The sequence below is a fragment of the Felis catus genome, chromosome A1 (assembly GCF_018350175.1).
Source record: "Felis catus isolate Fca126 chromosome A1, F.catus_Fca126_mat1.0, whole genome shotgun sequence".
In the NCBI taxonomy this organism is placed as follows: Eukaryota; Metazoa; Chordata; class Mammalia; order Carnivora; family Felidae; genus Felis; species Felis catus.
The window spans coordinates 80,788,826-80,812,514 of NC_058368.1; the positions used below are offsets into that span (position 1 = coordinate 80,788,826).

General features: G+C 48.1%; 1 long non-coding RNA gene across 1 annotated transcript in view; it reads left to right on the forward strand.

Moving 5' to 3' along the window:
- Positions 1 to 23,689, forward strand: part of LOC123384983 — a 396,740-nt gene that overhangs the window by 10,678 nt on the left and 362,373 nt on the right. The window lies entirely within an intron of this gene.

Genomic DNA, 23,689 nt, shown 5'->3' on the forward strand with positions numbered 1-23,689 from the left:
ATAGATGGATGGAGGGATGGGTGGGTGGGTGGATAGGCTGGTGGATGGATGGAGGGAGGGGTGGGTGTGTAGAAGGGTGGGTGGATGGGTGGATGGGTGAATGCATACTTGGATGGAGGGACAGTGAGGTGGGGTATGGTGCTTCCAGGATGGAGGAGAAGATTAGTGAGGAGTCTTCTGCGGAATCAGATAAGGTATGTTGGTGATCTGATGTGGGCAAACAGTTGGGATGGGGAAAAGGGATATTTGGGAATGTTTAGGAACCAAAATTGACAGGATGTGGTGATTGGCTGAGTGTGGGGGAGACCGAGTGATGGAGGCAGAGTCAGGAGCAGCTTCCTCAGCCAGGGAGGGCATGAGGAGTGAGAATATGAGACAATGTGTAACAAGCCCTGTGGACACCAGTGTGGAGGTGGGAGGTGGCAGGAGCAGCCAGAACTGAAGAGACACATGAAGTGTGAAATGCTGTTGGGAGCCGGGCTTGATCTGCAGAGAGGCTGCTGGCTGTAACAGCAAGGGGACTGTTGGTGACTCTAGCCATGACTTTTGTGAGACATCTAATGTTTGTGGCAGGGAGTTAACAGCTTGGAGTTCTCCCTTTTTCTTAAATGCTCAGGCATTGTGGCCTCATTTTCCATGCTGGGGCTCCTCCCCTAACTCCTAGTACACGATGTCTGCTGATCACCATGTGGACTAGGGTGTGAGCTTGGCGTCACTTCCTGTCCGGTGGCAGGGGAGCTGTGGTGGTGTCCTTTGTGCCTTCTCTCTGTTTGCCTGGAAGTCTTTATTTGATCTTTTCCAGGGATCCCAGAGGAGATGTTATAAGTATACCATTGCTTTTTTTTTTTTTTTTAAAACATAATCCTAGATTCTAAAAGTTCTTGTTTTAAAGATGACAGTATGGTACTGGCACAAAAGCAGACATGTAGATCAGTGGAAGAGAATAGACAACCCAGAAATGGACCCACAAACATATGGCCAACTAATCTTTGACAAAGCAGGAAAGAGTATCCAATGGGAAAAAGATAGTCTCTTTCAGTAAATGGTGCTGCAAAAACTGGACAGTGGCATGTAGAATAAAACTGGACCACTTTCTTACACCAGACACAAAAATAAATTCAAAATGGTGAAAGACCTAGATGTGAGACAGGAAATCATCAAAATCCTACAGGAGAAAACAGGCAGCAACCTTTTTGACTTTGGCCATAACAACTTCTTATTAGACTCATCTCCAGAGGCAAGGGAAACAAAAACAAAAGCAAAAACGAACTGTTGGGGCCTCATCAAGATAAAAAGTTTCTGCACAGAAGAGGAAACAATCAACAAAACTACAAGGCAACTGATGGAATGGGAGAAGATATTTGGAAATGACATATTGCATGAGGGGTTAGTATCCAAAATCTATAAAGAACGTCTCAAACTCAACACCCCAAAAACAAGTCCAGTTAAGAAATGGGCAGAAGACATGAACAGAACTTTTCCAAAGAAGACATCCAGATAGCTAACCGACACATGAAAAGAGGCTCAACATCACTCATCATCAGGGAAATACAAATTAAAACCACAATGAGATACCACCTCACACCTGTCAGAATGGTGAAAATTAACAACTCAGGCAACAATGGATGTTGGGGAGGATGCAGAGAAAGGGGAACACTTTTGCACTGTTGGTGGGAATGCAAACTGCTGCAGCCACTCTGGAAAACAGTATGGAGGTTCCTCAAAAAATTAAAAATAGAAAACTACCCTACAACCCAGCAATTACACTACTAGGTATTTATCCAAATGATTAAAAAATGCTGATTTGAAGGGGCACATGCACCCCAATGTTTAGAGCAGTGCTATCCACAATAGCCAAATTATGGAAAGAGCCCAAATGTCCATTGACTGACTAATGGATAAAGAAGATATGGTGTGTGTATACACACACACACACACACACACACACACACAGGAATATTACTCGGTGATTAAAAAGAATGAAATCTTGCTATTTGCAACAACATGGATAGAGCTAGAGTGTCAGAGAAAGATAAATATCATACGATTTTACTCGTGGAATTGAAGAAACAAAATGAGGGGAAGGGAAGGAAAAATAAGATAAAAACAGAGAGGGAGGTGAACCATGAGAGATTCTTGAATACAGAGAACAAACTGAGGGTTGCTGGAAGGGAGGTGGATGGGGGGATGGGCTAAATGGGTGATGGGTACTAAGGAGGTCACTTGTTGGGATGAGTGCTGGGTGTTATATGTAAGTGATGAATCACTGGGTTCTACTCTGGAAACCAATATGTTAGCTAACTTGAATTTAAATGAATAAATTTAAAAAAGAAAAAAAATAAAGATGACAATTTGCCTTCCTCCCATTAATTTTCTTTTCAAAATCTGGGATTTGAGCAGGAAAAATGCCACTTCTCTAGGACTGCAAACACAAGGATCTGTATTACTAGAAGAAAGAGTGCACAGGTTAGGTTATTCAGGAACCAGTTGACCTTGGGGTGGGACTATGGTGAGCATTTAAACAAGCATTCACGTTCTGTCTTCAGTCTTCTTCATTTTTTCTTTACATTCTTGTGTCTTCAACTACAACTTGTACCTTAGTTCACCCTGAAACCTTTACTACTGGACTTCCTTCTTTGCTATGCTTAGATCTGTATTCCTACTGCCTGCTGGCTGTTCAGCAGAATGTTCCGAAACCTGCAGTCTGAGCTGAGTGTGACTTAACTTCATTCTTTGATGCTCTGATTCCTCCGAAGCCTGCTCTTGCAACACGAATAGAGGGAGACCACGGTGCCACCTGCTGGAGGTGGTTGCTTTCTAGGTAGGGGTGGCTCAAAGGTCAAGGGCTAGGCCATCCTGGCTCAGACACTGACCAGCTCCGAGACTGGGCAGACCTTGTCTCCCTCATGTTCCAAAGGTGAGAACTGCAGGCCGCCTCCGTAGGGCTGCTGAGCAGATGGTAAGGTGAGTACGTGAGGGGTCACTGAATGCTTGGTGCAGTCAGCCCAGAATGAAGGCTACATGCTGTTGACATCTGTGTGGACGGTCTGTGCAGGCACCTGTGCAGGTGTGTTTGGGACACCTGCAGATGTTAGGTTAGTCAGTTGAACCAATGACTTCAGTGAACTCGACACCATGAGAGGTGGTTTGCAGAAAATGACAACGCTTACCTGCAGTCCCCGGTGCCTCTCACGTAATAACCTGTCCGCGGTCTTGTGATTCCAAGCCTGTTTGCCCCTGACACGTGGTGGGCTCTGTGGGCTGTTGCTGCAAGCGGAGTGGAAGAGGCTCTGTCCTGGGCTGAGCCGTAGCTCTGAGAGGGCCGCCGAACTGTTGGCCAAAGTCACCATAGCGTGCGTCCATCCCCCTCTCCTGTCCTGTGTCCCTAAGGTGGCAGGGCCCTAACCTGGTGTGTGCGACGCGCACTACCCCCACCCATGGCGTCCTGCTCTATGGGATGTGAACCAGCAGCCTCAACTTAACCCAATTACAAGTCATTAGAGGCAATTCTGGTCACCTCCTAACTTTGGATTAGCATCACGAGCCTATATTAATTGCCAATTATGAACAAATTCCCCATTTATTCATATTTCTCTAAATTATACATCCCCTGTTGGTGACAAGTTGTTGAGAAAAGTGTTCCCTCTACACATTTTGTTTTCCCCTTTCTTCCCCTTCCTACCTAGGGAAGGGCCGTTGGTTGGATTTCTGATTCTTTCCATGTGCTTAGAAGTCATGCAGTTCTGTCTGAAGCGCTGACGTGTAGCGAGAGGTTGCTGGGAGAGATGCTTAGCTTGGGCTTAGGTTCTGTCAGCAAAGGGTGTTTTCTGGGTCTCCCTGCACGTGGCACAAGGCTCCACCGGGGTGAGAGCTGGATTTCCTGAGACGCTTACTCTCCTACCTCCACCTGAGAGGTCCGCTGCCCCCCTTCATCGGGCACAGTGAGCGTGTCGGCGGACAGCGGAGATGTGGGCATTGAGTCTGCTGGGCAGCGTGGCCTTGCTTTTCTTTCCCTCCAGCTGCTGTAGGAGGAACCAGTCGAGTACCCAAAGCTCAATCTCCAAGACTTGACAGACCTGGTGGTGGCACCTTTTTTCGAGCAGGGGTCAGAGTGGAGCCAGGGTGGTTTCTCCCTCCCCTCCTCCTTCAGGAGCCCCCGACGGGCAGTAGCACGGATTCCAGGCTGCTGGGCTCCTCTGCAGTCCGGCGGCTCTTCGAGTGTGGCAGGCAGACAGTTGATGGAAGGGGTTAAGGAAGCAGGAGGTGGGAAGAGGGACTGGTCTTCAAATCCCCAGTGCCTGAGGTTGATGTCTGCAGCCCGCCACTGTCCTGGGGCACACAGAATGAGCCTGGAGGAGACCACTGCCCTGGGGCACACAGGATAAGCATGGAGGAGAGTGGGCAGAGGAGCATCGGGGACACGGAAACAGAGAGTCATCAGTTCTTGTTGCCGAGGAGCCCCGGATCGGAGGTGCTGGGAAATCTCACAGCTCGTAGAAGTCAAACACCCTTCCATTGTGTTCAAACACCAACACCTGGCAGCCACCCCTAGACCTGGACACCCTCCTTCTGCTTGTGTTCTTGAAGCTGGGGTGCCGCAGGGCATGGTCTGCCATAGTCCCCCTCCCTACCAGCGACTCAGAAGGCCCAGCCCCTTCGTGACCCACAGCTAGTGCGATCCGCTGCCTGGCTGATGATGCCACTTGGATGTTTGTGGACATCCTGATTCCTCTTGTCCAAAAAGAATGCCTGATTTCCTCCCCAGACCTGCCCCTGCAGTTAAACCTGACTGAGTCTCTGTCCTTCCGGTTACTCAGGCTCAGACCCACGCTCGCCTGAGTCCTGGCTGGCTCGCGCTAAAGAAGTCTTTAGTCTGTCTGCCTCCACCTCCACCATTGCCGCCACCCTGCCCTCAGCCACTCTTCTGTCTTCTTCCTTGCCTCTTCCTCCTGGGGTCTTTATTAATCCCCAAACTGGAGGGATCCACCTGCCACGCCACTCAGGTCAGGGTCCTCCCTCCTGCTTCACTGAGAGCAGATACGGAAACTCAGCCAGCCCAGGCAGCTGTAACACCCAGAGACTGGGGAGGCCCATAACCCCTGATATTTACCTTTCACATTTTTCCTCTGAAGCCGGAGGTCAGAGGCCGGGTGTGGGCAATTGGGTTCCCTCTGAGGCCATGCAGGGGAATCTGTCCGTCTCCCCAGATGGGGTTTTCTGGCCATCTCTGGCACTCCTTGGCTTGTAGACGCAGCACCTATCTCTCTGCCTCCACCTTCGCATGGGGTTCTCTTCTTTGTATCTGTGTCACACATTATGGTATCGAAATCAACACACTTACTTTGATTTGACAATACGACCTGGTACACAGTGCATATTCAGAAGTTGTCAGTTGTCCCATCATGCCTTCTGTGGATCTTTCTGTTCCTTCTCAGAATCCTCTCCATAGATCTGAAATAGTGCTTTAAACTTTTCTTGTCTGTCTTGATATTTTTGAAGACTACCTCAGTTTGGGTTTGTCTGATGTTTCCTAATGATTAGATTCCAGTTCTGCATTTTGGGCAGCGGGACAACAGAGTGCTGGGTCCTTCTCGGTACATCATTCTCAGGAGGCACAGAACGTCCGTTTGCTCCAGTGTTGGGGATGATGGCTTTGATGGACTGGTTAGGGTGGGAACTGCCAGGTGTCTCCCTGTGAACTTTTGCCCCCCATGGAGCACTAGACCGTGAGGTGACTTAGGTCTGCATTGGACACTGGTGGGAAGAGGTGATGTCAGCACTAATGCCGGGGAGCCCCTCTCTCCTGATGTCCCGTACCTGTGTCACCCTTCATTACTGAAAACTCGGGGCCCGGGGACAAGGGGACATGCAGCTGAAAATGAGGTGGGCAAAGGGCAAAGCCATTCTCGGAGCTCCATCTGCAAAGCACCGTTTTAGGGTTCATCGCTGGCACAAGTCAGCCCGAGTTTTGATCCGGCCTGTGACACGTACGGTCACATAGACATGTTAGGCTGTGTGTGCATGCGCACGTGTGTGTGTGAGTGTGCAGGTGCACGTGTGCATGAATCTGTGTGCGTGTGTGTACGAGTCTGTATATATGTGTGTGAGTGTGTATGTGCACACGCGTGCACGAGTGTGTGTGCACACTTGTCTTTCCCAGATCCTTCATTACGATGGTTTCACAAAGTCCAAGAAGTTAGTGATGTTGGAGGTGGAAGCAGGCTAGCCGGGGAAACTCGGTGGTTTGTTTCCCCACAGCCCTTTGCATACCTGTCTCCACATCTGGGTCTTTGGTACCTTTTCCTTATCGCCCTGGTCCCTCCCCCAGCTGGCCTCGCTGGGCCTCATCCAGGGTACATGCTCCCTCTGACAGTCTCTTGACTTGCTGGTCCCTCCGGTCCCTGGTAAGTCTGCCCTGGGTTTGTGTTTGGAGGCCACGGGAATAAGTTAATAGTGCCTTTTGAATTTTAATTTTTTAATTGTGGTAAAGTACACATAACAGAAAGTTTGCCATTTTAACCATTTTCAGGTTCGGTGGCATTAAGTACATTCCCAGTGTTGTGAAAGCATCACCACCATCCGTCTCCAGAAATTTTTTTCCACCTCCTCCAACATTGCTAATCCCCTTTCCCCCTCCCTGGCTCTTGAGTACGTTCAGTCTCTGTGAACTTCACTAAGACCCTCGCGTAAGCGGAATCACAGTATTTATTCTGTGTCTGGCTTCTCTCACTCAGCATAATGTCTTCCAGGCTCATCTGTGTTGTAACACAGGTCAGGATTTCCTTCCTCGTAAACGCTCAGTAGTACTGCGCTGTATACACGTTGTGTCCATCCGTTCGTCAATCAACACCTTCCGTTTCCAGCTCTGGCTGCTGTGCACAGGGTGCTGTGAACACGGGCACACAGATATCCGTTCAGGCTCCTGCTTTCGGTTCACTTTGGGATATTCTCAGAATTTGAATGGTGGGATCATTGGGTAGATCATTTGGTAGTAGATCATTGGGTGATCCCAATGTCTCCACATCCTTGTCAGCTATTTTCTGTGTGCTTGATAGGAGAGTAGCCTTCCTAATGGGTGTGGAGTGGGGTCTCATGTGGTTTTGATTTGTGTTTACCTAATGATTAGTGATACCTTTTCATGTGCACACCCCGTTTTTAAGAATATAAATTTGCATTTTTTTGGCGGGTGGGGGTATGTAGAACCTTTCTCATATATACAATCACTGTTTAAATTTTTTTTTAATGTTTATTTATTTCTGAGCGAAAGAAAGAGAGCGTGAGCAGGGGAGGGGCAGAGAGAGAGGGAGACCAAGAATCCGAAGCAGGCTCCAGGCTCCGAGCAGTCAGCACAGAACCCGATGCAGGGCTTGAACTCACAAACCATGAGATCATGATCTGAGCCGAAGTCGGACCCTTAACTGACTGAGTCACACAGGCGCCCCAATACAGTCAGTTGTTTTAAAAGTAACTGTGGGGGGCGCCTGGGTGGCTCTACTGATTAGACATCTGACTTTTGCTCAGGTCGTGATCTCACGGTTCATGAGATTGAGCCCCGTGTGAGATTGAGCTCTCAGCGCAGAACCCGCTTTGGATCCTCTGTCTCTGCCCCCCTGCCCCTCTCCTGCCTGTGCTTTCTGTCTCCCTCTGTCTCTCTCAAAATAAGCAGATAAACTTGCAAAAAGTGACTGCAAATGCACAGCTGTGTGTGGAGGTGGCCTGCTGGAGACTTCTCCCTTCCACCTGCTCATCCCTCCCCTTCCTTAAATCTGGAGAAAAAAAAGGTCCCCGAGTACCGCCCGCCAGACTCCTCTGCCCCACGCCTGATCTCTTTGCTTGAGGCCAGGTCACGAGCCCACGAAGGATGTGGCCCCAGGAACCGGCAGCCCTCTGCCAGCATTCCCGTGGTCATGTGCCAGTAGATACGAAGCCTGATCTGCAACCCAATCCCAGTGAGGCTGGAGAACCGATTCTTTAAGGGAGCAAAGGGTAGAACATCTCTATCCTGCTAAAATGGGTATAAAAGTTAAAAATAAGAACCCAGATAAAACAATACAAAATGTGAAAGGAACTAAATAAAAATGAGTGAAAAATAGAATGTCAGCTGGGCGAGGACAAAAATAAAGTGACGGAGGAAACATTCTGAGTAAATAGTGCTGATCATCACCAGAAAGACGTTGAGTTAGAGATAACTGAAGCAGCAGCGTGCATTTTAATCTTTGAAAGTGTAGAGCAGGTGCTGGCAAAGTTTACTCTGGGAGAGAAGACGTCGCTACTTTGTTAGCCGAACTTTGTGGGTCCGTGCGCTCAGATTCACAGGGTCTGAAGTAGGTTGCTGGTATATTTAGCCTTTCTGTGTAGGTGACATCATTCCTGTAAGGCCCCCCATCCCGCAAACCAACTTTCTGCCAGTAATTCCTGATAGAGGGCGAAGGTGAGGGCGCTTGGCTGAAGCCCTGGCTTGTCATCTGGCTGACGTTCATGTGGGCATATGCCCAGCACAGGTGCCTTCCTTGAAGGGAGCAGACTCTGTATCCAGAAAATGTGGGCTGAAATCCAGGTTCTCCATTCACTGTAAATGCAACAGTGTGTAAAACATTTAGCCCTGCTAAACTTTAGGATTGTAATCCACAAACTGAAAGTAGTGCTTTATGGGACATTGCTAAGATTATATGCAATAAATAATATACATCACGTGGCTCAGTCCTGGGAACTGAGTACATGGCACTCAATAAATGGTTGTTCCTACTCTTAGGATCACAGTACTGTGCAGCTGACTAGGAAATTGGAAAGAAGTGACATAAGAGACTATAAGAACACCCAGCAATTAAATATAGGATGCAAAGTAGCCTTAGGATATCTCATAATTTTGGTAGGTTTGAGTTTGGATGCTTCGTTAATTCCTTATTGTTAAGGTAGTTTTGTTGCTGTGGTTGATTCTCTTGGATTTCTAACCCTATAATCATATTAATATCATAAAATAATATTTACCATGGTTATATTTTATTTCAGCACCAAGTATCACTGCACTGGATAAAAGAGTAGATTTCTGGGGTGAATAATCTGGGGAGTTTGCTGAGGAGATAGCCCATTTTAAGGAACATTTGATTACAATGCTGCATAAAATATTCCAGACCGTAGGATAAGGTAGAAAGCTCTCTGATTCCTGTTTTATCAGTTCTTTTATGCAGTCTAACTATTACTTTAAAAAATCTTTTATGTTGTCATCTTGTGTATATATATCTGCGATTATTTTGGTCTTTCAGTTTTTCTAAGCTGCCTCCCATAAATCCACATTTTTCTGATTAGAAGAATAAAACATTATATCTTGGTTCCCTGCCTGTATCAGATGCCCCCTTCCCCACTTACCACATCATATGTCCTTTGGTTATACAACCTGTGGTTTGAGGCTGAGATTATTGCTGATTGATAACCCTATTAAACGTGGGCCAAGTGGTCCAGTTTCATAGAAGCTTGAGGTCAGAGAAAGACATCTCACCAATGAAAATTCATTAAAAAACAACCCAGATTCTTACTGATAACTTTCACATACCATGTTGAGGCTGTAGTTAACTCACCTACAGGGAGAGAGACAGAGAGGAGAGGGGGAAAGGAGAGAGGTTTATTTTAAGGAATTGGCTCATGTGATTGTGGGTCTGGCAAGGCCCAGGTCTTAAGACAGGCCAGCAGGCTGGAGACCCAGGCAGGATTGCTATGTTGCAGTCTTGAGAATTCCAGAAACCAAAGCTCATGTTGACTCCTGGACATTCCAAACTGTGGAGAATCAGAACCAGACTTTGAATTCATCATGGGATGGGGCCAGACCACCTAGTGTGCCTGAGGCATCTCGTGCTTCCGTGGCCGCCCTGAAGCTGGGGTTGAGTGTTTGCACTGAGTTGGTGGGAGTTAGACCCAGGAGCTGCCACCCTTAACGGTTTTATGCAGGAGCCTCTTTGTTAGAGAAGCTGAGACTGTCTTCGCACACCTCTGCTTGGTCTTTTATTCTGTTTTAATCTGGGAATAAGATCTGAAAGAGATGTGATGGCTCTCTACGGCCCAGAAGAACAAGTTTAATTTCTCTGTGTCTACTTAGCAGGCATGGGTAATACCCCAGTCATTTGTCTAGAGATGACAGAAGGCTGCTTTTGTGCATTCTGCCTCCATCCCAGACGTTAACTAACCCGTGTGCAAACAGAAAGAACTCTTCTATTGTTGAATCCGAAACAACAAAGGTTTCTGCCAGCAGCCACCCAGGGATAGATCCAGAAGTCGCTTGGATTCTGTATTTTCTGGCATAAAAACCAGCATCACACACTCAGGCTTTGTTCTCTCTGGGCTTCAGTTCCAGAATGTTTTGTGTCTCAGCAATAATTGTGCATTTGACAGCTGAGGAGCCGTTTGCCAATCTGTTCCTCCCTCTTTGATCTTTAAAACGTGCACTGGCTTCTCCAAGGGCCGGTACTTGACGTTGGTTGCCTTGTGCAGTGGCCGAGAACTGTAAGATTCTGACCGGGAAGGATTTGGGACTGGGTCTTCCCGGGGACGTGTTCTAGCACAGAATCTGAAAGGTCTCCTCTCTCACCTCCAGCCATGGGCCCTCCCCTCCCCCAGACGGTGCCGCCTGGGTTTTCCGGGGCAAATCTTTCTCCAGCTGCCACGAGCAAGGCAGGTGCTGGGTTTGGGAACAGAGGTCTGCAGGAGAACACCAGTGAGGCCCGCGGTTCAAGGCAGCGTGTCCAGCCTCATAGGTGCCCGCTCTCCTCTCCTCTCATTGTGGGCGCTGCTCTGGGTCCTGTGATCTAATCAGGCCTTTGTATGGTAGCCATGGCCTCCTTCTCAGCATGAGGATTGTGCTCCCATTTTGTCTCCCTCCGGTCCATTGCTGAATCCTGGAGCTGTTTGAACAGAGGCTGGGCAGCCAATTGCCAGGTGAGCTGTGGGGAGGACAGAGTCTTCCTCTGATGGGAGGTTGGACAAGCTGGCTTCTTATACAATGCCGGTGCTGTGTGCTTGTTTCATCAAGCTGAAGTCGGGAGAGAGAAATGCAACGTGGGCAGAGCACCTGGCCCGGGACCTAGACCGTGGCAGTGCCAGTACGGTAGGACTGTTCCTACCCTACTTCGTTCATGAGAGATAGCCCGGACATTCATCACGGACATGTAAGCCTCTGTCTTCCCTTCTATTGTTGTGGAGGCCTTTCTCTGATTTCCAGCTTCCGAATGATAAATTCCAAGAGGAAAGGGATTGTCCCTTATCTTGCGTCCCCCATAGTGTGCAGGGCAATGTTGGTTCTCAAGTGTGTATTGAACAAATGCGTCTTGAACACATAACTGGCAAATGGTTTTTAAGGGACGACCTCATACCATGCACTGCATGGGGCCCTGGGAATCCGGAGGTGAATCAGAACATTTCTGCCCCCGAGGAGCACGTAGTCAAGCCTGCCTTCATTTCCCCACTGTGCCGTACTGGGCCTCTTAGAAAGCTTCTTAGCAAAAGCATGGGCTGTGCCCAGGGACAAGGGCACGGGCGATGGTTTCAGACAGATTTGAATCCGGGCACTGCTGCCTGATGGCTGTATGAATCCAGTAGTTTCCACCATGGAGGTCAGATGGGGCCGAAGCCCCACCTGGCTTGAATAGCAGGTGTCGCACTGGCAGCAGGTGGCCGGCACTCCACCTGTGGGAAGTCCAGCCCAAGACGTCATTCTCACAGCATCAACCCACAGCCTGACTTCCTTTAGCAAGCCCGCAGTGACAAAAATAATGTCTTTAACTTTGGGTTTAAAAGGAAAAGAAAACCCCGGATACGGAGGTGTTTTGTGTTTTGTTTCTTCCATCCAGGCATGCCATGGCAACTAACGCGGATGGGCATTTTTTTCCGGGTGTAAATGACACGCTGGCATTGTGTGCAAGTCCTGTGTTGACCACTTGGGGCCTGCATGGTGAGGGTTCCCTGGGAACCGTTCTCCCTTTGGCGAACCGTGTTTGCAGTTCTGGAAAAACGATAGGTTAGGTCAAGCTGTCTGTGCAGCAGAGGCTGTGCGGTTTATGTTGAGATCAGATCCATGACCACAGCCCTGCTGGAAGCACTCCAGACCAAGGCCATCAGAAAAGCAAGATAGTCATGTTTTTCTGTTCCCCTCCGAGCTCCTTCCACCACAGACTTGGAGCTGGGAAGGAGCTCCGTGAGGTGCCTCATCCCATAAGGCAGCTCTCCCCCTGACGCCCGCGAGGAAGGACTTGGGACACTGCTGGGGACAGGACACTCACTGTTCTGTGAGGAGGCCCGTCATGTTTCCAGAGGCTTCTTCCTTCTCCATCTCCACCTGTGGGCTTTTATGTTGGTCTCTGATCATCACAGACCAGTCTGATCTCATTTATATGGACACACACATCTGAAACCACCACCAGGGTATCCTGAACCCCATTCCATGTTCAACACGTGGGGCTCCTTCCACTCCTGTTTGTATAATTCATCCAGATTGTTTCAAGAGTAACCTCCCTGCTGACGTCTCTCTCTTGTTCACGTCCCTCCCAAACTGTGAGGCGTGGCTGGGAGCCCTATTCCCAATGTGGCATAGACCTCAACATAATTATTTTCACATGCTTTACTCTCTGATGTTTGGCTTGTGGTCAGCGAGACTTGTTAGGTCTGTTTGATAAGAAGATAATGGTCATAGGTAAGGTTACTTATGCTGAACTTACGGACTAGATTTTTGAACATGTTAGTATTTTACGTTTATTCCTGGTGAATTTCACCTTCTTTATTTTGGATCATCACCCTCGTGTTACAAAAAGGATTTTGAATCATGGATTTTCGTGACTCCTGATACAGAATTTCATCTGCATCGTAATGGTAGGAAATCAAAACGTGTTGAAGCAGGTCTCCTGTGTCATGGCCAAGTCACTCATGGATGTGGGAAGATCCAGGCCACAGTGTCCTTCCTGACTGATCCCAGCCAGTATATTCTGTGTGTCATCAAGTCTTTCAGACAGTTGTGGACGCACCGAACACTGTCACTCAGCCCATCGTTCTCTCTGGCATAGGTTTCTGGGGTGAACTGTCTTCCTGTTCCCTCCTCCTCGTGCCCTAAAGGAGGCGACAGCCCTGGTGGGCCTCTGCTTCCCTCCTGTTGTCTCTTGCATTTTCATCTATAACTCCATGTATTTGGATCAGGGGAAAATTTAGTTCCTACTTAGCAAAGTTTTTTTTTTTTTATAACTTTTTTTGAGGCTTGAGACAAAATAAACTACATATTTAAAGTGTGTAATTGGGGTGCCTGGGTGACTCAGTTGGTTAAGCATCTGACTTCAGCTCAGGTCATGATCTTGTGGTTCGTGAGTTCGAGCCCTGTGTCGGGCTCTGTGCTGATGGCTCAGAGGCTGGAATCTGGTTCAGATTCTCTCTCTCTCTCTCTCTCTCTCACTCTGCCTTTCCTATGTTCGCACTTTGGCTCTCTCTCTCTCTCTCTCTCTCTCTCTCTCTCACTCTGCCTTTCCTATGTTCGCACTTTGGCTCTCTCTCTCTCTCTCAAAAATAAACATAAAAAACAAAGTGTATAATTAGTAATTAACATATAATTAACATATGTGTAAAAGTGGGAGACCATTACCCAGGAAGAAAAGAATTAACATATTCATCACCCCCAAAAGTTTCCTGTTGCCCTTTGTAACCTCCTCCCACTGCCCAGCCCTGCTAATACTCAGTCACTACAGATTAGCTTATGTTTTCTAGAGGTTTATGTAAGAAGGAAAAATATAGTATATGTTCCTTGTGGCCTGGCTTCTTTCACTTAGATTCCAGTCAATAAAAACAGCTACTAGAACTAATCCATGAGTTCAGCAAGGTTGTGGGATACAGGACCAATATGGAAAAATATATTGAATTTCCATATTCTAGAAAGTAACACACAGAATTTGAAAAAAAAATTTCCAAAAGCATTGAAATAATATGAACTATTTAGGGATAAATCTGACAAAAGATGTGCAAGCCTTGTTTACTGAAAACTATAATTGCTGAGACAAAGATCTGAGTAATATGAAAATATGTTCAGAAGATTAAAATGCCAGTTCTCCCCAAATTGATCTGAAGATTCAATATACCAATCAAAACTTGAGCATACTTTTTTGGATGGAAATTTTATTAGGAATTGACAAGGAGAGCCTGAAAATTATATGGAAATGAGAGGGACCTAGAATATCTAAAACAACTTTGAGAAAGAGGAACAAAGTTGGAGGACTGAGACTATGTGATTTCAAGACTAATTCTAAAGCTGCATTGATGAAGACGGTGATTTTGGTGTCCAGGAGACGACCCGACAGCATCGCATGGAAATAGACCCACACATATGTGGGTAAATGGTTTTCGACAGAGGTGCAAAGGCAATGGAGTAGAGGAAGGATAGATTTGAAGAACTGATGCTGGAAAAATTGGATGTCCATATGCAGAAAGGGAACTCTAATCCCAACCTCATTCCCCAAACATGAACTCAGAGTAGATTATATGTCCAAATATAAAACCCTAAATTATAAAACTACGAAAAGCAGACGTAAGATTAAAAGCCTCATGATCTTCAGTTAGGCCAAGATTTCTTAGGTATGTCATCAAAAGCACAGTTATAAAGGAAAGAATTGATAAGCTGGGCTTTATTGATATTAAGAACTTCTGTTTTTCGGGGCACCTGGGTCGCTCAGTCGGTTGAGCGTCTGACTCTGGCTCAGGTCGTGATCTCGTGGTCTGTGAGTTCGAGCCCCGCATCGGGCTCTGTGCTGACAGCTCAGAGCCTGGAGCCTGTTTCGGATTCTGTGTCTCCCTCTCTCTCTGACCCTCCCCTGTGCATGCTCTGTCTCTCTCTGTCTCAAAAAAATAAATAAACGTTAAAAAAATTAAAAAAAGAAAAAAGAACTTCTGTTTTTCAGAAGATGCCTTTTAGGAAATAAAAAGTTAAACCACAGCCTGGGAGGAAAACAAATATCTGATAAAGAGCTCCCATCTAAAACGTGAAAAGAACTCTTTAAAAAAAAAAATTTAAAAATGTTTATTTATTTTTGAGAGACAGAGGCAGGGAATGAGCAAGGGAAGGAACAGAGAGAGAGGGAGAGACAGAATCCGAAGCAGGCTTCAGGCTCTGAGATGTCAGCACAGAGCCTGACACGGGGCTCGAACCCACCAACCGAGAGATCATGACCCGAGCCAAAGTCAGTTACCCAACCAACTGAGCCATGCAGGCACCCCTGAAAATATGGAAAGAACTCTTAAAGAAGATGTGAATGTGGAAAACGGCTGGTAGTTTCCCAAAAGGTTAAACATGCACGCACCATGTGGACTAGCCATTCCACTTACTGGTATTTATAGAAAGAATCGTATGTCAGAAAACTTAGACATGAATGTTCAGAGCAGTTGTGCTAACCGGGACTGGAAACAACACAAATGTCCCTCAGCAGGTGGCTGGCTGAACAAATTGCTGTCTGTCTACGCGATGGAGCACTGATCGGCAGTGACCGGAGGAGATGCCAGTACACACAACTGGCTGGATCACAAAATCATCACACTGAGTGGAAAAAGCCGGGTGAAAAGGACATCTTTTATGATATCGTTCGTGGGAAATTCTGGAAAATGGAAGCCCCTCCACCATGACAGAGCCGAGCCGTGGTTGCCCTGGGCCAGGGTAGGTGGGGAAGGGTTATGAAGGGGCTTCTGATTGTGGTGATGGCTTTACGGGTGTATATTTATGTCAAAACGCCCCAAATTGCCACTTTAAATACGCACAGTTCATTGTATGTCAGTTATACTTCAATAAGCATATCAGGGGCGCCTGGGTGGCGCAGTCGGTTAAGCATCCGACTTCAGCCAGGTCACGATCTTGCGGTCCGGGAGTTCGAGCCCCGCGTTGGGCTCTGGGCTGATGGCTCAGAGCCTGGAGCCTGTTTCCGATTCTGTGTCTCCCTCTCTCTCTGCCCCTCCCCCGTTCATGCTCTGTCTCTCTCTGTCCCAAAAATAAATAAACGTTGAAAAAAAAATTAAAAAAAAAATAAGCATATCATTCGCCCTCCAAAACCCAACTCTGTGGAGTGAAATACCTTTAGGCAGAACCTAAGTGAGGCTGCACATTTTGCACATTTAGCAGTGCCCGATTCAGTCATGTGCCCTCAGTGAATGTTCCCTCCGCTTTCCTGCCCTGCATGCCACGGAAATGCGAATTACTGTACCACCAGCTACAGCACCCACTGGAGGCTGCCTCTGTCTGGATCATAGAAGGCAGATCTTTGCAGAAAAACACTAATGGTTTGCAGACAGGGAGGTAATATTGACGTGTAGGGTATTTACCAGGGCCTACTCCACAGCAAAGGGGCAGGAATGGCCACCTGCCTGTTGACCGGCCTCTCTGCTTCTGCTGTCAGGGGAGCTTGCCCTCTGCCTTCCCAGTGGCCCTGGGCTCACCTGCATGTAGTGCTCTGGTCGCTGTCTCCTTGTTGGTTGTCCCTAGGCAGTGCGACTTTGAAGGACGCACCCATTTCCCCTCTGATTTCCACAGTACCTTCCATTGGCAGCGCCTGCTGAGTGAGCTGTGCTGAGGAGGCTCCGGGAAGAGAGGCATCAGTAGTCCTCTTAACTTCCTCTTCACGGGGTGACGTGGGATGTGAGACACAGCGTGCGTGGGCCTGTTATGTGGTACCTGTACTGGGAGACCTGCCAGTTGTGACTGTGCCCTGGGCCAAGGCCCCCCCCCCCCATGCATTTCGGTCCCCAGCATTTGTCCACAGGTGCTCCTGCTGAGCGACGTCTGCAGTTCGGCCTCATGGGGGCAGCCCTCCCCCCTCCCCCTTGGGGGGCCAGTTTCACCTGAGACAGTGACCAAAGCCGGGGCACAGGGCACCTCTTGTGGTGGGTTCCCCACCTCCCTGTTGGAGTCGCACAAATGTAATTACGTCACTAAAAACCTGGGTACGTTTGCAAAAACCCCAGCAATCTCAGTATTTATACCTCCATCTGCTAACCATGCCTTGCTCCCAATAAGGTGCATGCATTTGGAAGTTGTAGTATTGCGTGATCTTTACAGATCAAAACGTTAGTGTCTTTCTGCAGATACCCGCCCTACCATAATCTGTGCAGGAGACAGTTCGAGTAGGTGATCTAGCTGGTTGTATGCTAACCTGAATTTTTATGCTCGTGTGTGCCATCGTTTCATCCCATCAGCGTAGGGCTGAGGTGTGGTTGTCGGATGGTGGGGCTGGGTATCTGAGAAGCTCATGAATGAAACATCAGCAGTTTAAAGCTTGGTTGATGTCCCAAGATTGTCTACCCTCAATGGACCCGGTTTCATAGGGGCAGAAAGGACTCTCATTTGTCTTCCCAGAAAACACAGTGAATAACTTCCAGGAAGCTCGTGACTGCTAACTGTGCCCCTGGATGCACTTCCCTTACCAGCCAGGGGCATGGTGCATGAGAGTCGATTCAGGGCTGATGTATGGGGTTACTTCTGTCGTGAGAGTTCGTGACCCTTCAGTGACTGTTGACAACACAGAGTTCCAGAAAAATACTTGTTAGATCTGCTGTCCTTATTTTCTTTGAAGAAACACCTACAAAGAAACTACAGAGACCCTGGCCTGGTATCCTTGGGGCTATTTATATGCAGTAAACACAGCAGTTTAACAGAGTCCAGTCAAGAACCCTTCCAATATTAATGGAATCTCATGCTAATTACATTGTCATCTGTTGGGTTAATGGCTCCTAAATAGTGCTTTAGGTCGCCACTCTTTCTGACCATCTGATGCAGAAAACGTCCATGCAGTGAGTGCCGGTTAGGTGGGGTGCTGTTCTTTTGTAGGGAATTTCTTGGATCTACATATGCACAGTAAGATCTTGGATTTTCTTCCATTTCATACTGTGGGTGGATCTCAAAGGTCTGCGGTCCGCTGGTAATTGCTGGGGTTCCTCGATGCTCTGTGGTTCAGGAGAGGCTCTGTCCAGCGCGGGGAATGCATCCTGGGCCGCTGATGTTGAGGCATGTGGCAGTCCCAGCAGTGTCATTCACCAGCATGTGACCTGGGATATGTTATCCATGCCTTCTTATTCTGTGCTGTATTTCAAAGGCTTGGGCATCCGAGGCTCCACTGAGTGGGGAGGGATGGCCCCTTCTGGGGTTAGCGAACTCCTAGAGACAGCAAACAACTCCCCTCTGAGCATGCCTTTCAAATACAGACGGACAAATCCAAAGCCCACACCCCAGCCCCTCCTCCGTGTGGCTCTTATGCTCCCGTTTTCCCTGCCCTAATCCCCCAGAACACCTAGGAGCCCCTTTCCCCCAGAGCTCACTAGGGTTATTCACACTGTCTGGTCCTCAGCCTGCTCATCCTGCCTCACACATTCCTTCTGCGGAAACCTCGGTAAAGGCTCTTGGCCGTGTTTCCCCCTTTCCCTCTGCCTCCTGACCAGCCCTGTGCCTCCTGGGGTGGCCCTGCAGGCGTGAGCGTGATAAACTTCTTCCTTCGTGACCATCACTGCCACGTCTGCTTGTCTTACCACACCCGATGGAGACAAATCCCGGGTCCCCGAACGGCCTGGGGTAAGTGTGCTGACTGTCCCCATGTCAGGTTCCTGGTGTGTGAGGTGGGGTGGTGCTGGTGAGGCCTCGCGAGTTCTGAGAGTGTTAGGTGAGCGGTGCACCAGGAACCCCCGCCTGAGTGTGTATTCTCCTGGGGGAGCAGCATGGAGACACTGAGGGCTGCGTCTGGACATAGCGTGCTCCTGCCCCTTTGTCTACAAATCTGGGTACAAAGAGGGTTTTAAATATACCTAGCGCACCGCTGTAGCACTCTGCCAGGACGCTGGAGTCTTGCTTACCAGGATCAGGGCAGTGCAAAGAGTGAAATCCCCTGGGTCACACTTCACAGTGGCCTCTCCCACCACCCTCCCTGCAAATCCCGCCTGCCACTCGGAGGAGTGGACGGCCCGGCTCCCTGCTGCAGGCTGGGCACAGTGATAGTCACCGTGATGGATGCTACTTACGTAATAGCTTAAGTTACCCACTGTAAATACTACTCCCAGTACTGACAGATGCTGCGTGTATAGGTGATGTCATACTATTCCACAGACCTGGCATGGGCAACTAGGATTTTCAAATGTTGTGATTTCTTTGGGAAAAAAATGCTTACATTTATGTATGAGGTGATAGACAAAGAGTTACAGGGAACAATGAAAAAAAATACCTGGTGTTCACTGTTTTTCTCTGTGTATTCCTTGGTAAGATAACTCAGGAATGCTTTAGGGGGAAAAGAGGAAACAGGGAGTGTGTGTGATGGGGAGGGAAAGAGGAAGACATATTAATGATTGATAGAGGTTAACTTAAGAAATGCAGCTCTGTAGTACAGATGAAAATGAGCCGCCTACCACATTGGCCATGCCGATCGCTTTAAATTTAGCCCCCAGACCTTCCCGCCTCTTGGGGCCCTTCTGCTGAGTGAGCTGGGGTGGGACAGAGGGAGGGAGGCTTCTGCCACAGTACGTTTGGTTTTCTTAGCTGTGCTTAGCTAGAAAATCATTTGAAATAATACGTTTCCCTTTGTCAGGCAGACAGAACAACTGTCTGCACCACAGTACTGAGGGAGACTCTGACACCCAGGTCTGCGAGCAGGGTCTGGCAGGGTCTGACTTCCAGGTCTGGCATTCAGGGTCTGTGTGCAGGTGGCCGCGTAGGCAGCTGGCGAGGAGGGTCGGAGCACTCAGGACAAAATGCACCCCTGGATGTGTTTTCTCCTGAAAGCTGTTTGGAGGTGGCTGGCTGGCTGATTGGGAATCTGTGAGGGTCACTGCCACCTAGTGACGAGATGCTGGAAGGCGTCACCGGTGGCCGACTATGAGTGTGCCCTTGTGCTCATTCTCAGACTTTTGTGTCCTCCCCAGACAAGACTGAAGTGCAAAGCCCTCTGCCATATTCCATTTTGTGCCCTTTGCTTCACAGCACAAGTGAGGAGTTAGGACACTTGTCACCCTGTTAGGAATATGTGTTTCTGTGGGACACTGGCGAGTTTCCTCCACACATAACTTTTCTTGCCTTTTTAGACAGGAATATACGCACACCTTTGAACACAAATAAAGTTGGGAGTACATCGGAAGATGCGTGGGCATGTGAGTGTCAAGGTCACGGGGAAAGGTGACACTCTGGCAGACTCCTGGGAGAGGCTGGTGCCGGCCTGTCCACCCTGCCTGTGGGCCTGGAGGGTGGCACTGAGGCGGGAAGAGGGATGCAGGCACAGCCCATGTCATCCTTGGGGGGTTTAGGGCGCCCGGGGGAAGAAGGTCAGGGGAACAGAACGAACGTGTGTGGCACAGAGCCCACACGTCCCTGAGCGTAGGGCATGAGTTCTCAGGGACGGGGGTGGCGGGTGTCTCTGGGCCCGATTCCTCTCGCCCCTGTCACCTCCATGGGCCCCGCAAGGCCCTCCAGTGGTGGGGAGACGGGCAGGTGAGCGGGCAGCGCTTCTGGGCCAGGAGGCTCAGGCTGAGCAAGGTTGGTGGGAGGCCGGGACTGTGCGTGTGGCCGTGCGTGTGGCCGTGCGGCACAGGCTGGCTCTCTCCCGGCTGCTGTTGGGAAAGCACAGTGATACCTGAACACGCTCTGCCTCAGTTCAGCGGTCGACTGTGCCATCCTTGTTTTCTCTCCGTTCTGTGTGTCTCTATCTCTCTGTTCAATCACTTGTCATCTTTTGTCTGTCCATCTGTTACCTGTTGTCTATCTGCCTAACATCTGTCTGTCTGTTTACCCACCTGATACTAATTTCAGGCCTTCTGACCATTCGTCTGTACCTGCTTTAGCATCTCCTAATGAGGTCATTCTCCACATAACCCCAGTCCCATGATCACTCTTAAGAAAATGACTAATAATTTCTAATACCGTCTAAGAACGTGGGTTGCAGTTTTCAGTACCTTCACTTGAGACTGTTTTTCTATCTCCACGTGTATCTGCCCCAGAGACCCCCTCACGCCCAGTAGGGGGCCACCATAAAAATCCCGAGGATCCCAAGCACTGGCAGGGGTGTGGAGAACTTGGAACCCTGTGCACTGTTAGTGGAAATACAAAGTGGTGCAGCCACTGTCCCAAACAATATGGTTTCCTCGAAAAAGTAAAACTACCACATAATCCAGCAATTCCACGTCTGGGTGTAGATCCCGAAGAATAGGAATCTATCTCCATGTGAGCCCCGTGTTCCCATGTCACGGCCCGCTTCACAATCGCCAAGGTGTGAAAACAGCGCAGTGCCCATTGATGGGATTAAGAAAATGTGGTCATGCATGTAAGGGGACGCTACTCCTCCTTTCAGAGGAAGGCGGTTCCGACGTAGGCTCCAGCAGGGACGGACCTTGAGGGCGTTCTGCTGGGTGAAATAAGCCAGTCACAGGAGGACAGATCCTGAATGATTCCACTTGCATGAGGTCCTGAGAGTAGTCTGTGGTCACAGAGATGGAAAGCAGAACGGTGGGTGCTGTGGGGCAGGGGCTGGGGGGTTGTTTGACTCGGCATAGAATGTGGTTTTGCAAGATGGAAAAGTTTTACGATGGGAATGTAATTAGCACTGCGGCACTGGGTACTTAGAAATGGTTAAGATGGTAAATTTTATGTTACGTGTATTTTTTATTTTTAGTTTTTTCTCCCACAATTAAAAAGAAAACCCACGTTGGGATCTGGAGGCCTACTTGTCTTGTACACTAAAGCTGCCTCTTATATCTGTGGAAGTTCACATGCCTGGCCTCAGTTTTCTTATCTATAAAATGAGCATAAAAGGCTCTGTGCTGTGCACACAGGGCCACTGGCGTGGACTGAATAATAATGTGAGAGAATGTTCTCTCTGCTTGGAGCCACGTACAGATTTCAGGTGTGTGACTTTGTGACTACATGTACTCTCTCTGACCTTCTGTGTGAAGAAGTGTGTGTATTTCTGGGCTTTTAACAAGGTTACCTCCTCTCTTACCTAGGGATGGCAGTTTAACATTGCACGGTATCTTTTCAGATGCTGGAGGCTAGCAAAACCCGATTTAAAAAATTCCAGTTGAGCCTATGTGTGCATCAGACTCCAGAGAAAGGGGATGCCAGTTCAAGTCCAAATCAAGGAGAGCTTCAGCACTCTGGAAAAAACTAAGCAGCAGTTTGAATGAATGGTTTTACCTCGAACATCATGATGCATCACTCACCGGTGCTAGGAAATCCCTGGGGTTACTAATTGCAAAGAAACACTTCTGGAAGCTGTCTGTGGCCGAGCTCCCCTCCCGACTCCGTTGCAGCCTCAGAGCCTGGAAGGAGTTCAGGCCACCCAGACTCCACATGCCCGACTCTGAGAGACAGTCTGTTTACTCGCTGTGATGGTGAAGGATGCAGGATAGAATTATTGCAATTCTGCGTTTGTCTTTGTTTTTAGAATGTGCTAACGAGGCTAACCATCATAGAGTGCTGATTTCTTTTCCTTTTCACAGCATCTCGATGTATCGGTGGATAGCCTGATGTACAGCGCTTTCTGCCTTTGGTTTCCCAAAGCTAGATGGAACTGGATAGGTATTCTAGTTCAGCGTGGATGGATATCGGCAATATAGTCTTCTGGAATGACTGCATTTTGCACATCTATCCTCCAAGCAGAAGAGCTTCATGGAGGCTTTGCAAATGGGGTCTCTTTCTTAGCTGGCTGCTCTTTTGTTTTCCCTGAAGGTCACCAGCCTCTGACTGTCATATTGGAGAGGCTTTTTTTCCTTGAAGCACTCAAGATTTCTGAAATACTCTCCCCTGGAGTTTTATTTCTGTTTGCCTATCTTTGACTTCCTCTCTCTGCTTCCATTATGTGTCCAGATGTGCCCCCAAATCATTTATTTGTTTCCTAACTTAAAGTACCATATACTTCAAGTAATTTATAATGATTATTTATAATGAGAAATTTATGTATGTATTTATAACTATACTTACTGAAGTTTATAAATTATTCTACAGATATTTCTAGAGTCAGAATAAGGCTGACCAGGTTATTCAGCTCATTTCAAAATTGCCCATTTCTAAGGGTGGCTGGACCTCCAGGAACTCAGTGTGGGCTTGTGAGGATGCTGCGGTGTTTCCTCCATCCTGATTGGGAACGGGTTCTCTTTAGATGCAAAGGTGGAAACAGACTCTAGGAAAGTTCATGTTCAGCCATAGTGTTTAATAAAGCTCTCTTGCTTATGCCACCTTTGAAATCAGGGCCATGGGCATTTCAGGTGTTATAATCTCTATTTTTTATTCTTATGGTTTTTGGCTTATTACAACTTAAAACTTGGTGGAGATTTTACCAGTAAGAGCATTATAGAAGATTAGATTTTTAATTTATTTTTTTAACATTTATTTTTTGAGACAGAGACAGAGTCTGAGCAGGGGAGGGGCAGAGAGAGAGGGGGAGACACAGAATCCGAAGCAGGCTCCAGGCTCTGAGCTGTCAGCACAGAGACTGACATGGGGCTCAAACCCATGAACTGTGAGATCATGACCTGAGCCAAAGTCTGACGCTTAACCGACTGAGCCACCCAGGTGCCCCTAGATTAGATTTTTAAATAGAATTGTTTGGGAGGAAGGAAACTGGAAAATAGTTCTCCACAGAGTTCTCATGGCTTGGAATGTAGCTGTATCTTTTTCTGAGTGGTTGGGATAGTGGAGGAATTTAAAATTAGCTGCTTGTGTAGA